The sequence below is a fragment of the Tursiops truncatus genome, chromosome 5 (assembly GCF_011762595.2).
Source record: "Tursiops truncatus isolate mTurTru1 chromosome 5, mTurTru1.mat.Y, whole genome shotgun sequence".
NCBI classification, from domain to species: Eukaryota; Metazoa; Chordata; class Mammalia; order Artiodactyla; family Delphinidae; genus Tursiops; species Tursiops truncatus.
In genome coordinates this window covers 10,207,137-10,224,474 of record NC_047038.1, presented here as the reverse complement: position 1 = coordinate 10,224,474, position 17,338 = coordinate 10,207,137, and the positions used below count along the sequence as shown (strand labels likewise).

The 17,338-nt window shown below is 33.3% G+C and overlaps 1 long non-coding RNA gene across 1 annotated transcript in view; it reads right to left on the bottom strand.

The window, feature by feature from the left end:
* LOC141278669 (uncharacterized) overlaps positions 1 to 17,052 on the bottom strand; it is an 82,595-nt gene extending 65,543 nt beyond the window's left edge. The window contains exon 1 of the long non-coding RNA XR_012331705.1: positions 16,975 to 17,052. This is a non-coding gene — a long non-coding RNA (uncharacterized lncRNA). The remainder of the gene's footprint in view (positions 1 to 16,974) is intronic.
* Between the last annotated feature and the right edge of the window lie 286 nt (positions 17,053 to 17,338).

Sequence of the window (17,338 nt, the reverse complement as noted above, 5' to 3'; positions counted from 1 at the left end):
ATGGGACCATCTAGTTGCAGGAAAAGAAGCTCAGGGCTCCCACTGATTCTGCATTATGGTGAGTTGTATAATTATTTCATTATATATTACAATGTAATAATAGAAATAAAGTGCACAATAATTGTAATGCACATGAATCATATTGAAACCATTCCCCCACCACCACCTCAGTCTGTGGAAAAACTGTCTTCCACGAAACCGGTCCCTGGTGCCAAAAAGCTTGGGACCGCTGTTTATAGGAAACATATAAAGAACTCTTATTAATAAATATTCAAGGGGGGACTTCCCTGGTGGTCCAGTGGTAAAGAAACTGCCTTACAATGCAGGGGATGCAAGTTCGATCCAAGGTCAGGGAACTAAGAACCCAAATACCACGGGGCAACTAAGCCCATGTGCCACAACTACTGAACTCGTGCACCTCAACTAGAGAGCCTGCGTGACGCAAACTATGCAGCCCACGTGCCCTGGAGCCTGGGCAACACAACTAGAGAAGAGAAAACCCACACGCCACAACTAGAGAGAAGCCCGCACACCGCAACGAAAAAGATCCCTCATGCCTCAACAAAGATCCTGTGTGCTGCAACTAAGACCTATTGCAGCCAAAAATAAATAAATAAATAATAAATAAATCTTAAAAAAAACAAAGTCAACTACTAATATTAAAATACATAAAAATAAATAATCAGTATTAAAGGGTAAATTCTGTAGTTGTAAAATGAGTAAACACTTGAGCAGACACTCCACAAAAGATGTGTCATCATTCCATAAAGAAATAAAAAGGTATTTAAGGCATCTACTTATCAGGAAAATGCAAACTAAAACCATAATGAGACACTATGTCACACTCACTAGGATAGCTGAAATAAAAAGACAACGTTAGGATGTGTAGCAATTGCAACTCCAATATACTACTAGTGGGTGTGTAAAATGATTCAAGTCCTTTAAAATACTGTTTATCAGTTACAAAGTAAATATACACCTACCTATGACCCAGCAATTCCAGCTACCCAAAAGAAGTGAAAATATGTATACAATTACTGTTCATTTTATCTTTATTCATCTAACAAAAAAACTGGGGGAATAAAACAAAATTTCCATTAATAATTGAATGACTAAACAGATTATGATAAATTTATTTTATCAAAAAATAATCAATAAAAAGAAATAACTTATTAATTCATAAAACAAATGAATCAACATCAAAACATGATGTTGAATAAAAGAAGCCAAATACAACAATACATATTTTGTATTTTCATTTGTTTGATGATATCATAGATCAGTTAAACTAAGCTACAGAGATAAAAATCTGAAAAGTGGTTGCCTTTGTTTGGCAAGGGGCCTTTGACTGGAGAACATGCATGAACTTTCTTGGATGATCGAAATATTCAAAATCTTGATTTGGGTATTAGTTACATGAAAAATTGAATTTTCAAAACTTACTGAACCTCATACAATTCATATTATTCTATTTAAATTTTATTTCAATCAAAAAGAGTTTGAAGAAGAAAAAAGGAACTGGCAAAAAATGAATACTTACCATATTGACTTAGAAATCTCATTTTTAGGAGCTTCCCATGTGAATTGGAAACTTATGTTGACACAAAGTCTATACAAAAGTTTATGTCAGCTTTATTTATAATCACTAAAGCCAGGAGACAAACTAAATATCTTTCAACAGATGAATGGATAAACAAACTTTCATATAAGTGAATGCTACTCAGCAATAAAAGAAAACTAAGCTATTGATTCATGCAACAATATGAATAAATCTTAAATGTATTTTTTTAAGTGAAAGAAGCCAGCTCCCAAAGGCTACATATTGTATGATTTCATTTATATGACATTCTGGAATAAGCAAAACAATAGGGATAGAAAATAGATCTATGGTTGTTCAGGTGAGGAGGTAGAGAGAGAGGTTATCTACAAAGTGGCAGCAGGTAGAAGGATCTGGAGATGATAGAATTGTTTTGTATAGTACTGTGTGGTGGATCCATGACTATGTACTTATCAAAACCCATCTGTACCCCCAGAGTGAACTTTCCTACTTGCACATTTAAAAATAATAACAACAACAACAACATGCTGTCAGGGGGTCCCAGAATGGAATGTAAGCTATATAGGAATGAATTTAATTATAATACAAATAAATGATATAACCATATTGAAGGGAGTGAGTAAAGGAGCTGATGTACGTACTTTGGAAAAGAGTGTTTTGACTGGATAGTGCAAAGAGAAAGACAAAGAGAACTGTACCAAAACACTGTACACTAGTTAGTAAATTTCTTCCAGGTAGGGATTTGGATTAGCAATTCTGAAACTACATGTATATTAGGGTTGCAAAAATAAGTTCATTATAGATAATAAGAGCAAATTTTCTTACTGTTGGAGAAAGAATTTTCAAAGAAGGAAAGGAGTGAAGAAAGAACCTTGTGGTGCTGTACTGTAGTGAGATAGCAGGATGAACTCATATTTTGTTGTGGTGTGTATATGCATTTGTGTGTATTACATATTATTCATATGCATGTGATATTTTATATATATTTTATATATATAGATACATATATATATATATATATATATATACACACACACACACACACACACATACACAAAGACTGGTGCATAAATAAATGTGGAAATCTATGTACACATGGATTAGTACACATACATACATTTCCTAGCTCTATCTACTGAGTAGGCCCAGAAGTGATGACACCCCAATAATAATGAGTATACCTAGCACCAAGATCATAGTTTCTAAGTACCACTCTCCAATAGCAAGAACAAAGGATCCTTGGGAAAACAGTTGACATTTCTTCCAAGGCTGGGGAAGGTAAACTACAAGATGAGTCTGGAACAACTTGTGGGAGATGTGAAAGAACAACAATCACAAAAAGATGGGGGTAAGTCAAAAGGAGCACACAGACAGTCAGAAAGCACTCCCAGGTGTGAAGCTTAAACAAGTTGAAGAAAAATATAAAGATAGAAATGGTTTTGAGCTAAAGGATAAATATCCATGAGTCCCTACTGATATAAATAATTAATTGAATAAATAAATACATTTATTCAATTTAGAAATGTGGAATGAATGAGGAGATAGAAAATCATTATTAGAACACCACAGTCAGATCCACTGAGGAATGTTAAAATTAGTGACTAAAAGTTTCAGGCAAAGCAGAATATTTGCATGGTTTCAATGTAGCTCCTCACAATATTTGTGAATGACAAATGAGGAAGGGATTCCCAGTGTAGAAACCTGGCAGATACCTCCTCATTCACGTGATCAAGCTTAACATAATGGGTAGAAAGCTACAATAATATCCTGTTCCCCTCGATATAATGCAATGTAAAAGACAATTCACCTCTGCGATATTCTTCCCTAAAATTCACAACCTCAGTTGAATGAGAAAATAACCAAAGTTGCAAGACATTCTACAAAATTCTACAATATTCCTTAATAGCAATCTTCAATTTCCAAGTCATGAAGGACAAGAAAAGACTGAGAAGCCATCACAGATTGGAAGTATCTGAGCCAAGAAACCTGAACATAATGTAGGCTCTGACTGAATCACGCAACAAGAAAAAATATATATTAGTGGAAAAACTGGTAAAATCCAGATAAAGTCTGTAGTTTAGTTAATAATATACCAATGCTAATCTTAGTTTTGACAAATGTGCCCTGGTTATACAAAATGTCATTATTAGGAGAAACTGAATAAAAAGTATACAGAACTTCTCTATACTATCTTTGGTACTCTTTTATGAATCTAAAATTATTTCAAAATTATAATTTAAAAGAATTAAAATTTTTGAGGCTTTGTATATGTTTCTAAAATGTGAAAAGACTATGGGGATTATCTGTTCTTCAAAAAATTTTGTGAGTTATCTTGCGAGGTAAGCTGCAGATGACACGTATGTTAGAAATAACATTTAAATTAAAAATTCAACTTTTTATAGAATAAAAAATGGATATGAAAGATTGACACCCCACTATTAACCTACATTCTCACTTCCCATTCATTTTTAGACCTCTTTAAATGTTTTTACAGCTTTATTGCGATATAATTGATATATAATAAACCGCACATAATTAAAATGCACTGCTTGGTAAGATTTGATACATGTATAAACATATGGAATCATCATCATAATCAAGAAAATAAACACATGCATCATCTCCAAACATTTCTTCATATCTCTTGGTACTGTTTTTGCTCATACTCTCCCCTCTGCCTATAACATTCAAATCCTCATTTTGACTGGCTGGATCCTAGACCTTGAGGCCTTAGCTTATAGTTCCCTCATTCAAAATGCCATCCTTAATTAGTCTCACACCACAACCTGATTTATGCAAACCCCACGTTCACTTAACTTACTACATGAAATCAGAACTTCGTGTCTGTGGCAATTCTCCCCAGAGTAGAAGGTGATATTGATGGTGGAAGAAATTTTGTTTCACCACTATATCCACAGACAAGCTGCTAGATAGACATTCGTCAAATTACATTATCCCTCATTTTTGTACACTTTGCAGAAACACATACTATGCTTCTGTTAAAATATTTTATTTCAGAAAATATTATTGGATGAATAAAACCACCATGCTTGTTACGATTCAAGAGGTCTATGAAATAACATGATTGTCATTTTTAATTAAAAGCCAATGGTGTGTGTATTTAATTATTTTGGTTAATCAAAACGTTCTTAAAAATGTGAGTGTTATGAGTTCAGTGCCTCTACTATTCCAAAACTTTCATTATTTAATAAAATTACTGACTTCCAAATATAGTTTGAGTGTTTATTTTGTTACCTATGACTGCTTTATTGTATAATTATATGTTCTCCATCAGTGATTAAGAACTTTACATATGAATTTATATGAGATTAGATTAGATCATAATTATCATAAATGGACAGTTATAGCTATTAAATTTATCATTTGGTAATGAACATATCTTAGGCACTCTGCTGAGTACTTTGTATGTATTATCACAACTAATTTTTACCAAAAACTTATTAGGTTTTATTACTCCCTTTTATTGATAAGCTGAGAGTCAGAAAAGAAATTCAAGAGGAGTAGAAATGATTACATGGTAAAAATGTCTTTTAAACTATGTGATAAATTAAGTCATTTTAACTCCTACCCACCTCACCAAGTAAGCATTTCCAGTTAGTGCAACATCTACTAGGCACAGGAGTCCAAACTATTTGAGTTATCTCATATAATAAAATAGTTCTAAAACAATAACTTACATTTTTGTAGCCCTTTACAATTTCCAATATGCTTTGACAATCATTACCACCTCACAACCCTGAAGTAGTTAAGGCAGATTTATGTCTCTATTGTGCAGTTAAGGAAACAGAAGCTCAGTGACTTGAAATGATTAGTCAAGGTCACAAGACAACCCATTCCTTCTGACTCGTGGACAGTGAATATCCTCTGTCTGGCCTTCCTGTTTCTTTAGAAAACAGTGTTTATTCTCACCTCATTTACACTTACATTTTCCGCTACGAGAAATTCTTTTATTCCATATATTTTAATGGCACACTTTCTTTCTTCATTGTAATCAGGTCTTCATGACTCCCCTTCCAAAATATTTACTCATATTTTTTCACCCCCTAAAATCTTACTATTTATAGACGTTTTCTTCATAGAAGTTTTTGTCTATAGATTATAATTCAGAATATGACTGAAGCCTAGATCCTAAAACCATACCTATGAAAATTTATCTGTTTATGAAAAATTGGTAATTATAGTAACTAAATGATTTTTCTTCTGATTTATGGACTATTACATGTAGGTATAGTTTAAATCAAAGGAACAATTTTAAAATGCCCTGAATGTTATTATGGTACCTTTCAATTATCCATATCAAGACTTTGTGATTATATATTAAAATAAACTAGTGGCTCGTACACTAATTGATTAATGATATCAGTGTGATGGTAAAATACTGGCTGTTACCATCATTAAGAAATGTAAGTACATTTAATACTGTTTTTTAAACCAAAAAATAAATACTACTTATTTTTACTTTTTACTATTAAATAGTTTAACATCTATTAAAATTTGTATTTCCTAAAATACCCTATGTATGTAATGTTTAAAATGTGTTGGAATGTCAATATGTCAATCTTGAAAAGTTAAATTGTTATACTAATATAAAACATTAGCATAAATCTAGTATGTTATTAATTTTGTCTATATTAATTACTTGACGGACTTTGAGCTATACAGTCTTTATAGCAATGACTAAGTGACAGTCAAATATTAGCTATTTCTCTTCAGAATTATGTGCCTCAATAATCCTTTACTAATTCTGATGAGACATTTCTTTAGATATATTATGTTATATCATTTTTAAATTAAAAACGTCATTAGAATGTCCTGGTATTTCGACTAAAAGTAAATTATATACAGCCTACCGAAAAATCACTACACTGCTCTGCTATATCAATTGTTTGTAACAAATTAATACAACCATTAAATCTTATAATGCAAAATGAATTTTGGTTTGGCTGAAAAAATATTTAAGAGTTTCATTTGATATACTTTTTAATAATTCTTAATTGTATAACATGTTATAATTGTAAAAGGCAAATCCAACAGAGCAAAAGAAGTCTGTTGTATAATTTCTAATTAGAAGTAAAAGATTATTTTCATCATGATTTTTAGTTCTTTGAAAAAATGTAGCTTGTAATACTTCTGATAACACAATAGATGTACAAAGTACTTTTATAATTTCCATGCTATAGTTATTAATATTTTTAACTTATTTACCTGTATGTATGTCTAAATGGCAAAGTTTTAATATGGAAACTAATTCACAATTTACAAGTTTCATATCAAGAATGATTGCTTTGGAAGAGAACAGATGTAATAAAATTAAATTAGTTATAAATTTGAAGAAAATAAGTGTTAATTTTATTCATTTTTTACTTCCTTTGACCTAGCACTTAAACAATGTGGACTTCTATTTCATTATTTGCACACAGAGGGTGACTCTAGGTTCAGGTTTTCCCAGGATAGTTACAGTTTATAATAGTATCCTTGGTCTGACTGTTTTCCGTACTCCCACTCACTTTCAAAATTGTCCAAATTCTATGGTCATTCCATACTCAGTGAAAACTATGCTGTTGCAGGAAATGTTAATTGATATAAATGACATCAATTTTCTTAATAATGATAAAAATTAAGTTATTTGTTTACTTATAGATTTCATCTGTTATTATTCACTAAATTAAATATTGTGGAACACATATACACAATCATAATTAATGTGAGTATTGTAAGTAGTACAATGTGAGTATAGTCAAGACTGTATCTGTGCAGACTTGAGTTATTTAGACATATAATAAATTTTAATTTACACATTTTCTTTTTCTATTTTTAATTATGTTACATATATATAGCAGAATTTACCATCTTAGCCACTTTTAAATATACGGTTCAGTAATGTTAAGTATATTCACATTGTTGTGCTTAATTTACATTTAAATAACACATTAGTAATGAATCATCAACACACTCTGAAAATATAACTGAACAAAACCTAAGCAAAATTACAAAATAGGTAAAGGGTGGTCCTTGGGTGTTACAGACAAAACACAATCTACCAAGACAATGAAATCCAACAGGCCTGGCACTGTGCCTGGAATCTGTTCAGGTAATAATAATCTATGAATCAGTACTTGGATCAGAATGGTTAAGTAATTTGGCTGTAGTCATACAATGAATAAAATGAAAGTTTGACCTAGTTTGCTCTGACTATAAATACCTGATATTTTTATCAAATTTTTCTGTTAAAGATCTGGGCGACAAAAGACAGTTCCATCTATAGCTAAGTCTCTGTAAACAAATGCTTCAGAATTGATTGCTTTTTTATTTTGCATAATAACTAAAGGTGCTATTTTTAAAGTCCATGATACAGAGCCAAACTCTGTTTGAATTCACATTCTCTATTTGAAACAACTGGCTGTGTGGATTTAGGGAAGCCCCTGAAACTCTTAGAGCCTCAGTTTCCTCATCTGAATAGTCACTCTTCACTTGGAAATGGAGATATGGAGATAACAATAATACTTACCAAAAACTTATTATGGGGCTCAAGCCACTTTTTATGATGTAGTTCTTTGCAGTTCAAAGCAGATCTTTAGAATCAGAATAGCTACGTTCAAAATTGAGTTCAAATGCTTTTAAGCTCATTAATTCTAGTATAATGCTCAACTTAGTGCTTTAGGGTCTTCACTTGTAAAAATGGAAATAATTATAACACCTATGTTATATGGTTATTGTGAGGATTAAGTGAATTACGTACAAGGTATTTAGAACAATGTCTGGCACATAATTAGTGCTCAAAATGCAATAGCCATTATTGTGATAACTTTCTGTTATTTTTTGAGTTACAGTAATGTCAGCTGCAATTAAAAAATTCACAGTGTTCACTCATTCTTCTCCCCAGTTCAGTAAGCATTTTCTGATCATTACTTTGAACTCTTCATCAGGTAAATTACTTATCTCCATTTCATTAAGGTTTTTTTCCTGAGGCTTTATCTTGTTCTTTCATTTGGAACATATTTCTCTGTTTTTCATTTTGCTTGACTTTCTGTGATGGTTTCTACATAGTAGATGGAAGAACCACCTCTCTCAGTCTTAAAGGAATGGCCTCAGGTAGCAGGTGAACCTTTTCCTTCAGCCTTGCCTCAGCTCTTGGTCAGCTCGCAAACCTATCCAAGCAGATTATATTTTTATCTCCCAGTAGCTGAGGATGTGCCAAGACCTGCTACTGTCCCAAAGGGGAGAATCTCAGCACCCAGATTCAGGATGACTGGAAGCCAGACCTCAGGAAGTATGTAGTCCTGAGGGGCTGCAAGAGTAAGCCCTACTGGCCACCAGAGCCAGGTGATCGTGAGGTGTTCCCTGAATGGCAATCACAAAAATCAGGGCTCCAGGCAAGTGTATAAGCTCCTTTCTGGGAGATACCAGTGAGCCAAGCAAGGCAGAAGGGAAGCACCAAGATGGTGTCCATGACATACGATCCTTAAGAGGAACTCCATAGGCCACCAAATGTGTGCCAAACCTGAAGCCTGCCCCTCAGGCTGACACTCCAGGACAAGCAAAGAGGCCTCCTTCACAGAAAGACTGGGGCTGTGCCTCAGTCTGCTGCCTGTGCAGTGCCCTAAAGGGGGTAGCCTGCCAGGAACTGTCTCTCCAATTGGCATAGTCCCATGGTATCCAGGAATGCAAGGCCTCCTGGCCACCAGAGCCAGGTAACAAAGGGGTGTTTTTTGGGTGTCAACCCTCCAAAACAGCCACCAGACCATTTAAATCTCTCCTCCAGGAGACACTGGCTCTCTGGAGTGTGGCAGATATGAGTGGGAAAATAACACCTGCCCTCCAAGGTGTCTGGGAAGTCAGCCCTTAGATGCATGCTTAATTAGCAATCTGCCCCTCAGGTCACAGTCATGATGATTAGCTAACAGGTCTCCTTCACAGAAAGGCCAAGCTCCTGTGTCTGTTGCATCCTTCTGTGTGCTAAGGGTGGGAGCTGTTTAAGAGCTCTTTCTCCATTAATAATAGTCCTGTGGGACCCACAAGCATAAGCCCCACTTTCCACCAGAGCAAGGTGATGTAGAAGTGTCCCCAGCAGCAGTCACAAAAATCAGGGACCATACAGGGGTATGAATTCCTTTGTAGGTGACTGAAACTAATTACATGAAGAAATTTCAGAAAATTCAAAAATATATGCTGATTAAACAACATGCAACTGAACAACTAATGGATCAAAGAAGGGATCAAAAAAGAAGTTAAAAAAATACCTAGAGATAAATGAAAATGTAACACACCAGAATTTATAGGATGCAACAAAAGTAGTTCTAAGAGGCGAACTGTTAGCAATAGGTACCTACACCTCAAGAAACCAGAAAAGTCTCAAACAACTTAACTTTACACCTCAAAGAGCAAAAAAGAAGAATAAACAAAGCCCAAAGTTATTGGAAGAAAGGAAATAACAAAGATTAGAGCAGAAATAAATGAAATGGAAACTGAAAAGACAATAGAGAAGATTAATGAAACTAAGAGCTAGTTCTTGGAGAAGATAAAATTCACTAACCTTTAGCTAGACTAACCAAGAAAAAAAGAAACAGGACTTAAATAAATGAAATCAAATGAAAGATAAGATATTACAACTGATACCACAGAAATACAAAGGACCATAAGAGACATGAACAATTATACACCAACAAATTGCATGACCTGGAAGAAATGGATAAATTCTTAGAAACATACAACCTACGAAGACTGAATCATGACTAAGTAGAAAATCTGAACAGATAGATTACTAAGAAGGAGATTGAATCAGTAATCCAAAACCTCTCAACAAACAAAAGTCCAGGACCAGATAGCTTCACTGGTGAATTTTACCAAACATTTGAAAAAGAATTAATACCAATTCTTCTCAAACTCTTCCAAAAAAAAAAAGTAGAGGGAGGAACTTTTCCAAACACATTTAAAGAGACCAGCATTAACCTGATATCAAAACCAAATGAGGATGCCACAATAAAAGAAAATTACAGTCTGATATTCATATTGAACATAGATACGAATAACCTCAACAAAATATTAGCAAGTCAGATTCAATAATACACTGAAAAGATCATATACTATGATCTATTGGGATTTATTCCAGGGACACAAGGATGGTTCAACATCCGAAAATCAGTCAATGTGATACACCACATTAACAAAATGAAGGATAAAAATACTATGATCATCTCAATAGATGCAGAAAAAAGCATTTGACAAAATTCAACCTCCATTTATGATAAAAATGCTCAATAAAGTAGGTAGAGAGGGAACGTACCTCAACATATTAAAGGCCATTTATGACAAGCCCACAGCTAACATAACACTCAACAATGAAAAGCTGAAAGCTTTTCCTCTAAGATCAAGAATAAGACAAAGGATGTCCACTTACTGCCACTGTTATGCAACATAGTATTGGAAGTACTAGCCAGAACAATTATGCAAGAAAATGAAATAAAAGGCATCCATAATAGAAAGGAAGAAGAAAAACTGTCACTATTTAGAGATAACATGATATCATGATATCATATATAAAAAACCCTAAAGACTCCATCAAAAAACTGTTAGAACTAATAAATGAATTCAGCAAGGTAGAATGCAACAAAAATCTGTTGCATTTCTTCACTAATAATGAACTATCAGAAAGAGAAATTAAGAAAACAATCTCATTTACATTTGCATCAAAAAAAAATTTAGGAATAAATTTAACCACAGAGGTGAAAGGCCTATTGACAACTACAAGACATTAATGAAAGAAATTAAAGATACAAATAAATGTAAAGATATTTCATGCTTATGGTTGGAAGAATTAATATTGTTACAAGTCTATTCTACCCAAAACAATCTATAGAATCAGTACAGCCCCAATCAAAATCCCAAAAGCATTTTTCACAGAAATAGAACAAACAATCCTAAAATTTGTATGGAATCACAAAAGACCCCAAATAGCCAAGCAATCTTTAGAAAGAACAAAGCTGGTAACTTCATGTTCCTTGATTTCAAGCTATATTACAAAGCTACAGTAATTAATATTGTATGCTACAACAAAGAAGCCAAAAATATACAATTGGGAAAAGACAGCCTCTGCAATAAATGGTGTTGGGAAAACTGGACAGCCACAGGCAAAAGAATAAAATTGTACCAGTACCTTATACCATAGACAAAAATTAACTCAAAATGCATTAAAGACTTGAACATAAGACCTGAAACCATAAAACTCCTAGAAGAAAATATAGGCAGTAGGCTCCTTGACATAGGTCTTGGTGATAACTTTTTAAATCTGACACCAAAAACAAAAGCAACAAAAGAAAAAATAAACAAATGGAACTATGTCAAACAAAAAAGCTTCTGCACAACAAAGGAATCCATCAACAAAATAAAAAGGCAACTTACTGAATGGGAGAAAATATTTTCAAAACTTATATCTAATAAGAAACTAATATTCAAAGTATATTAAGAAAACTCATAAAACTCAATAGCAAAAAATAAAAAATCCAATTTAAACATGGGCAGAAGACCTGAATAGACATTTTCCCAAAGAACAGAAAAAGATGCTCTACATTATTAATCATTAGGGAAATATAAATCAAAACCACAATGAGATATTACCTCATCCCTGCTACAACGGCTAATATCAAAAAGATTAGAAATAACACATGTTGGCAAGGATATAGAGAATAAGGGACCCTTGTGCACTGTTGGTGGGAATGTGAATTGAGCAGCAACCAAGGAAAACAGTATGGAAGTTCCTCCAAAAAATTAAAATAAAATAACTGTATGATCAAGCAATCCTAATCCTGGGCATAATGTGGAGAAAACTCTAATTTGAAAAGATACATGCACCCCAATGTTCATAGCAGCACTATTTACAATAACCAAGACATGGAAGCAAACTAAGTGTCCATCGACAGATGAATGGATAAAGATGTGGTATATATACACAATGGAATATTACTCAGCCATAAAAAAGAATGAAATAATGCCATTTACAGCAACATGGATGGACCTAGAGATTATCATACTAAGTGAAGTAAGTCAGAAAGAGAAAGGCAAATACCATATATCACTTATACGTGGAATCTAAAATATGACACAAATGAATTTATTTACAAAACAGAAACAGACTCACAGATGTAGAGAACAAACTTATGGTTACCAAAGGGGACAGCAGGAAGAGATAAATTAGGAGTTTGGGATTAACTACCATATATAAAATAGATAACCAACAAGGACCTACTGTATAGCACAGGGAACTATATTAAATATCTTATAATAACCTATAATGGAAAAGAATCTGAAAAATATATAGATGTACACCTGAAACTAACACAACATTGTAAATTAACTATACTTCAATTTAAAAAATGGTTAAAATATTTTATTCAAATAAATGGGTATTATAAACATTAATTCCATGAAACATACCTGTTAGTAGGTGATGCTGAAAAGTAAAGGAAATAAAAGTATAATTTCCTTAAGCATTAAAAAAAAAAAATCCAGACAAACAAGTCACATTTAGGGAGCTAATCCAGGCTAGAATAATTATAGTCGTGCTACAGGAGCTAAAAGTCTTAACCAGTTAGGTATTGGTACTGAAATGGAAATATCATATAAACTCAGGTTATGTGTAGAAAGTGCAGTAACCTAAGAAATCTATTTCCATGGAGAAAGAAGACTGTCCCTTCCACTCCCTCATTACAGCAGAAAATATAGAGGAAGAAGCAGGAAGAACTGGAAGAGAGAGGGATGGAAAAAGCAGCCTCCCCTGATTACATGTTCCCAGATCTACAGCTCACACGCTGGTTCTTCATTTCCTGTCTTCCAAGACTGGAGGACCTCTGAACGCTGAAGCACTGACATTGCTAATACTCTGCCCCTCTTGGAGGAGCTCAGTGAGTCTCCAGTCTCTGTAACCAAAAGAATCTTGACTGGAACAAAAAACACTGAGCTCAAAGAACCTAATCTGTTGTAAAGTTTTTGTACTTTCTCATGCCCTTAAAAAGAAAACAAAACACAACAAAAAGCAAAAACAAAAAGAAGCTTCGTAAAACAATTACTAAGTGCTGAACACTTATTTCATGCTGTATGTCACACTTTGTATTATACCAAAACTATTTAAAGTGTTAGTAAGTGATCTCTGAGAACACTTTTCTTGTAGAACTGTGAAGGAATTCAACTGCACATGTGTTAAACATATTTTGTAATGATTCATGATATTGACACATAAATTTGTATTTCTGTTATTACTAAGTGCATAACACATATGAGGCTCCAAATTTATGATCTTTAACTCTGAAAGAAGAATATTTAATTCAAGGAAAGAAGTTTGCTTTGGTCTTACTAGTAATCCAAATGTCTTTGATTTATGGAGTAAATTATATTTCTTCCTGTCAAACTTCAACAAAATAGCTGCTGTTGTTAGCAATACTTCATTATAATTTTTTAAAATAACTGGGAGATCAAAAAGGGTAATGGGGTTGAGGGTAAAAATGGTCAATATTCTACTAGTTGATCTGAATGATTAAATTAAAAGTTTAAAGCCTAATATGTAGAGCAAAAACTTGTGTGAAATAGCTCTTCGTATTTTATGCTCTATGAGATGATATCCTAATACTAAGTTAAAATATTAGCTTAGATTAAATGTTCATGGTATAGTTTATTAAGTATAGTGATCAACTTTAAAGCAATAAAATACCTTCTTAAAGAATAAAAAATATCTAACTGGATTTTGTATCTATAATAGAGAAATTTAGAACAAATTTTACTGGTTTTTAGACTTTATTTTACAGAAGACTGTCATATATATACATATATATATGTACACACACACACACACACACACACACACACATATATATATATATAGTTTTCTCTAGTGAGGTAGCAAGGTAAGCTCTAAGACATCCAAAGGGAAATCGAGGCATAAAAAGATTAAGTAATGTTCTAAGGTCATAATAAGAGGCAGTGCATTGCCTAGAACCAATGATCTTACCGTCCACCTAAGGCTTCATCTACTACACCAGGTTCTTCAAAGCCCAAAGACTGTTTAATTCTATTCTAATGGTAAGGAGAAAATTGAAGAGTGGAAGCACTTTCCTGAAAATCTGATTCTGTGTGTGTACAGGTTTCATGTGCAGTCAAATACAAGCATTTTGCATAGAAAGAGCAGATATTTGATGGTGTTTCATAAAAAGAGAAGACAATTTGCAAATTCTACATAGTTTGAATAAAAAGCTGTTGAACTGCTGTTTTGGTAAAGGCCTTCTCTAGAAACTATACTTGCTTTGGGCCCCAAGTCCAGTTTCTGTATCAGAGAATATACAAGAAACACATACTACGGCGAGATAGTGTATTGAGAACTACAGGAAATGACTAAGTCAGGACACTAAAAGGATACAGTTTCTTTGGATGAGACATCAGGAGAGACAAGCATGAACTGGGCATCTCCAGTACTTAAAAAAAATTCTAGCGTAGAGTCGGTACTCAATAAATATATATTTTAAACAACGAAAGGACAAAGCTTTTAAGAATAGCCAGGTATACACTACCAAAAGTAAAACAGATAACTAGTAGTAAGCAGCCACATAGCACAGGGAGATCAGCTCGGTGCTTTGTGACCACCTAGAGGGGTGGGATAGGGAGGGTGGGAGGGAGACGCAAGAGGGAGGAGATATGGGGATATAGGTATATGTATAGCTGATTCACTTTGTTATACAGCAGAAACTAACACACCATTGTAAAGCAATTATACTCCAATAAAGATGTTAAAAAAAAAGAATAGCCTGGTTAAAAAAATTGTGTTGGAAAAAGATTTTTAATTGAAGTGGAGAATAAAAAGTAGTAAAATTCATCTCAATAGATTCCTTGTTCCCATATAAGATTTATAGGAACCACTTCCTGGAACATTTTGTTTATTTTTTGTTTCTTTCTATCTTCATAGATTAATCAGTATATGTCCACACTCTATTGAGATAATCAAGTGCTTTTAAAATTCTTCATTAGTTAGTGAGATGTATTACCTGATTTTATTTATAAACTTAAAATTCTATGCTATCTAAATAGACCACCTTAACATTTGTGAATTATGTATTATTATCTTACTTATAATAATGAATAAGACTTTTTCAGTGATTTAGTATAGACAGTATTTTCCAAGGAAAAAAGGACAATAGAGTGGATTGGTTATAATCTGCCTTCATCATCTCCATCACTCACAAATGCATATGCTATGGGCCTATTTACACATTATGCTTTGCCAGGTGCTTCTTCAAATACCGTATTCAGTGAATAAATCAGCAGCTAGATGACAGCAGTCTTCCCCAAAACAATCAAACTTAATATTGAAATATACAGTTATGCGAGAAAAAATGCTTGCCTTAAAAATTCAGGACACTATGGGAAGTCAATGTCGATATTCAAGATTAAGTTCCATATAAAAGCATGCCCTACTTTTTGAGAGTGATATTTATCTTACTCTCCTAAAATGCTTTTGCATTTACTAGAAACAAATTAGAGCAGAAGGGTAACCGTTTTTTTAAAAATATTCCATTCACTGAACTTTTATTTATACAGAGCTTTGAATTTGGCAAGAGTTCAATACAAATCTTTCAAGTAGCATGTCCTTTTGTAGAGCTCTAGGATTTACTTCTAATTTTTCCTCAAACAAGTCCCGTCCTTTGCTCTCTCAGTTTTCTATTTCAGTATGTCAAATAGCAAATCTCAAAATAGAAAGGAAATAGCATGGATTTTTCATGACATTAAATCCCAGCCCCAATTCTATTTTCCCTAATCTTAAGTGGAAAACAAGTGTCTGGGTGGACAGTATTTTTTCCCTGTCCTCTAGTATAATCGTTTTGTCTAGTCAGCCATAAATCAGTCCCAGACTTAGACTTTTAAAAAATTTTGTTACCCAGGTTCCATTCTACTCATATTTTGTAGCTTCATTATTTTTTCCTGAGAACTGCACAAAACTAGAGATTATACAATAGAAAAACAAGCCCTATCAATTCTGTTTATTACTGATAAAAAATTTACTCTACAAATATCAGTTATTCAAAATTATGACACAAATTTTCTAGACAGGTGTCAAACTGATATAGTTTGTCACCAAGGGTATTCAAATGCAATTATCTTCTACATCAAGGAGACTACTTTCTTATCTTTGTGATTTTCCAGTTATTCACTGACTACAAAATTTGAAAGCTGACATTCCTGCATTTCTAGTTTCCAGGATTACCAGCCCACATGTAAGTCAAATAGGGTGGCTCTCTCACTCCACCTCTCTATATATAAGGATTTTAAAATGTCCTTTCTTGTGGTAAGTATAGTGAGTATGACAGACATTGCTTATCCTCAACCAGCAAAATTTGTTTCTCCTCTTTCTTCCTTACCAGGATATTACTCCTCAGCACTTTTCCAGCTGGAGTCTTGTACAGAGAGATGAAACAGGAAGAGGAATGACTTTCTTCCTGATAAAAAAAAAAGAGAGAGGTGTGAGAAGACCTTCCTCACTGTTTGTTTTGAATGTTCATTCAGTGAAGTGTAACTTGATGGTTGGAGTTGCTGCACCATCTTGTGACCACTTGGGATGTGAAGACAGCTAAAATTTGAAATATACACATAAAGCATATACAAAACACACCCTAAAATACATGTTCATAAGCTAATGAGTTTTCAAATAAAATATGAGGATAATTAAGGCAAATGCTAAATTTGTCTTTTTTTCCCCTAGAATTAGTTACGTGTGAACTCTGC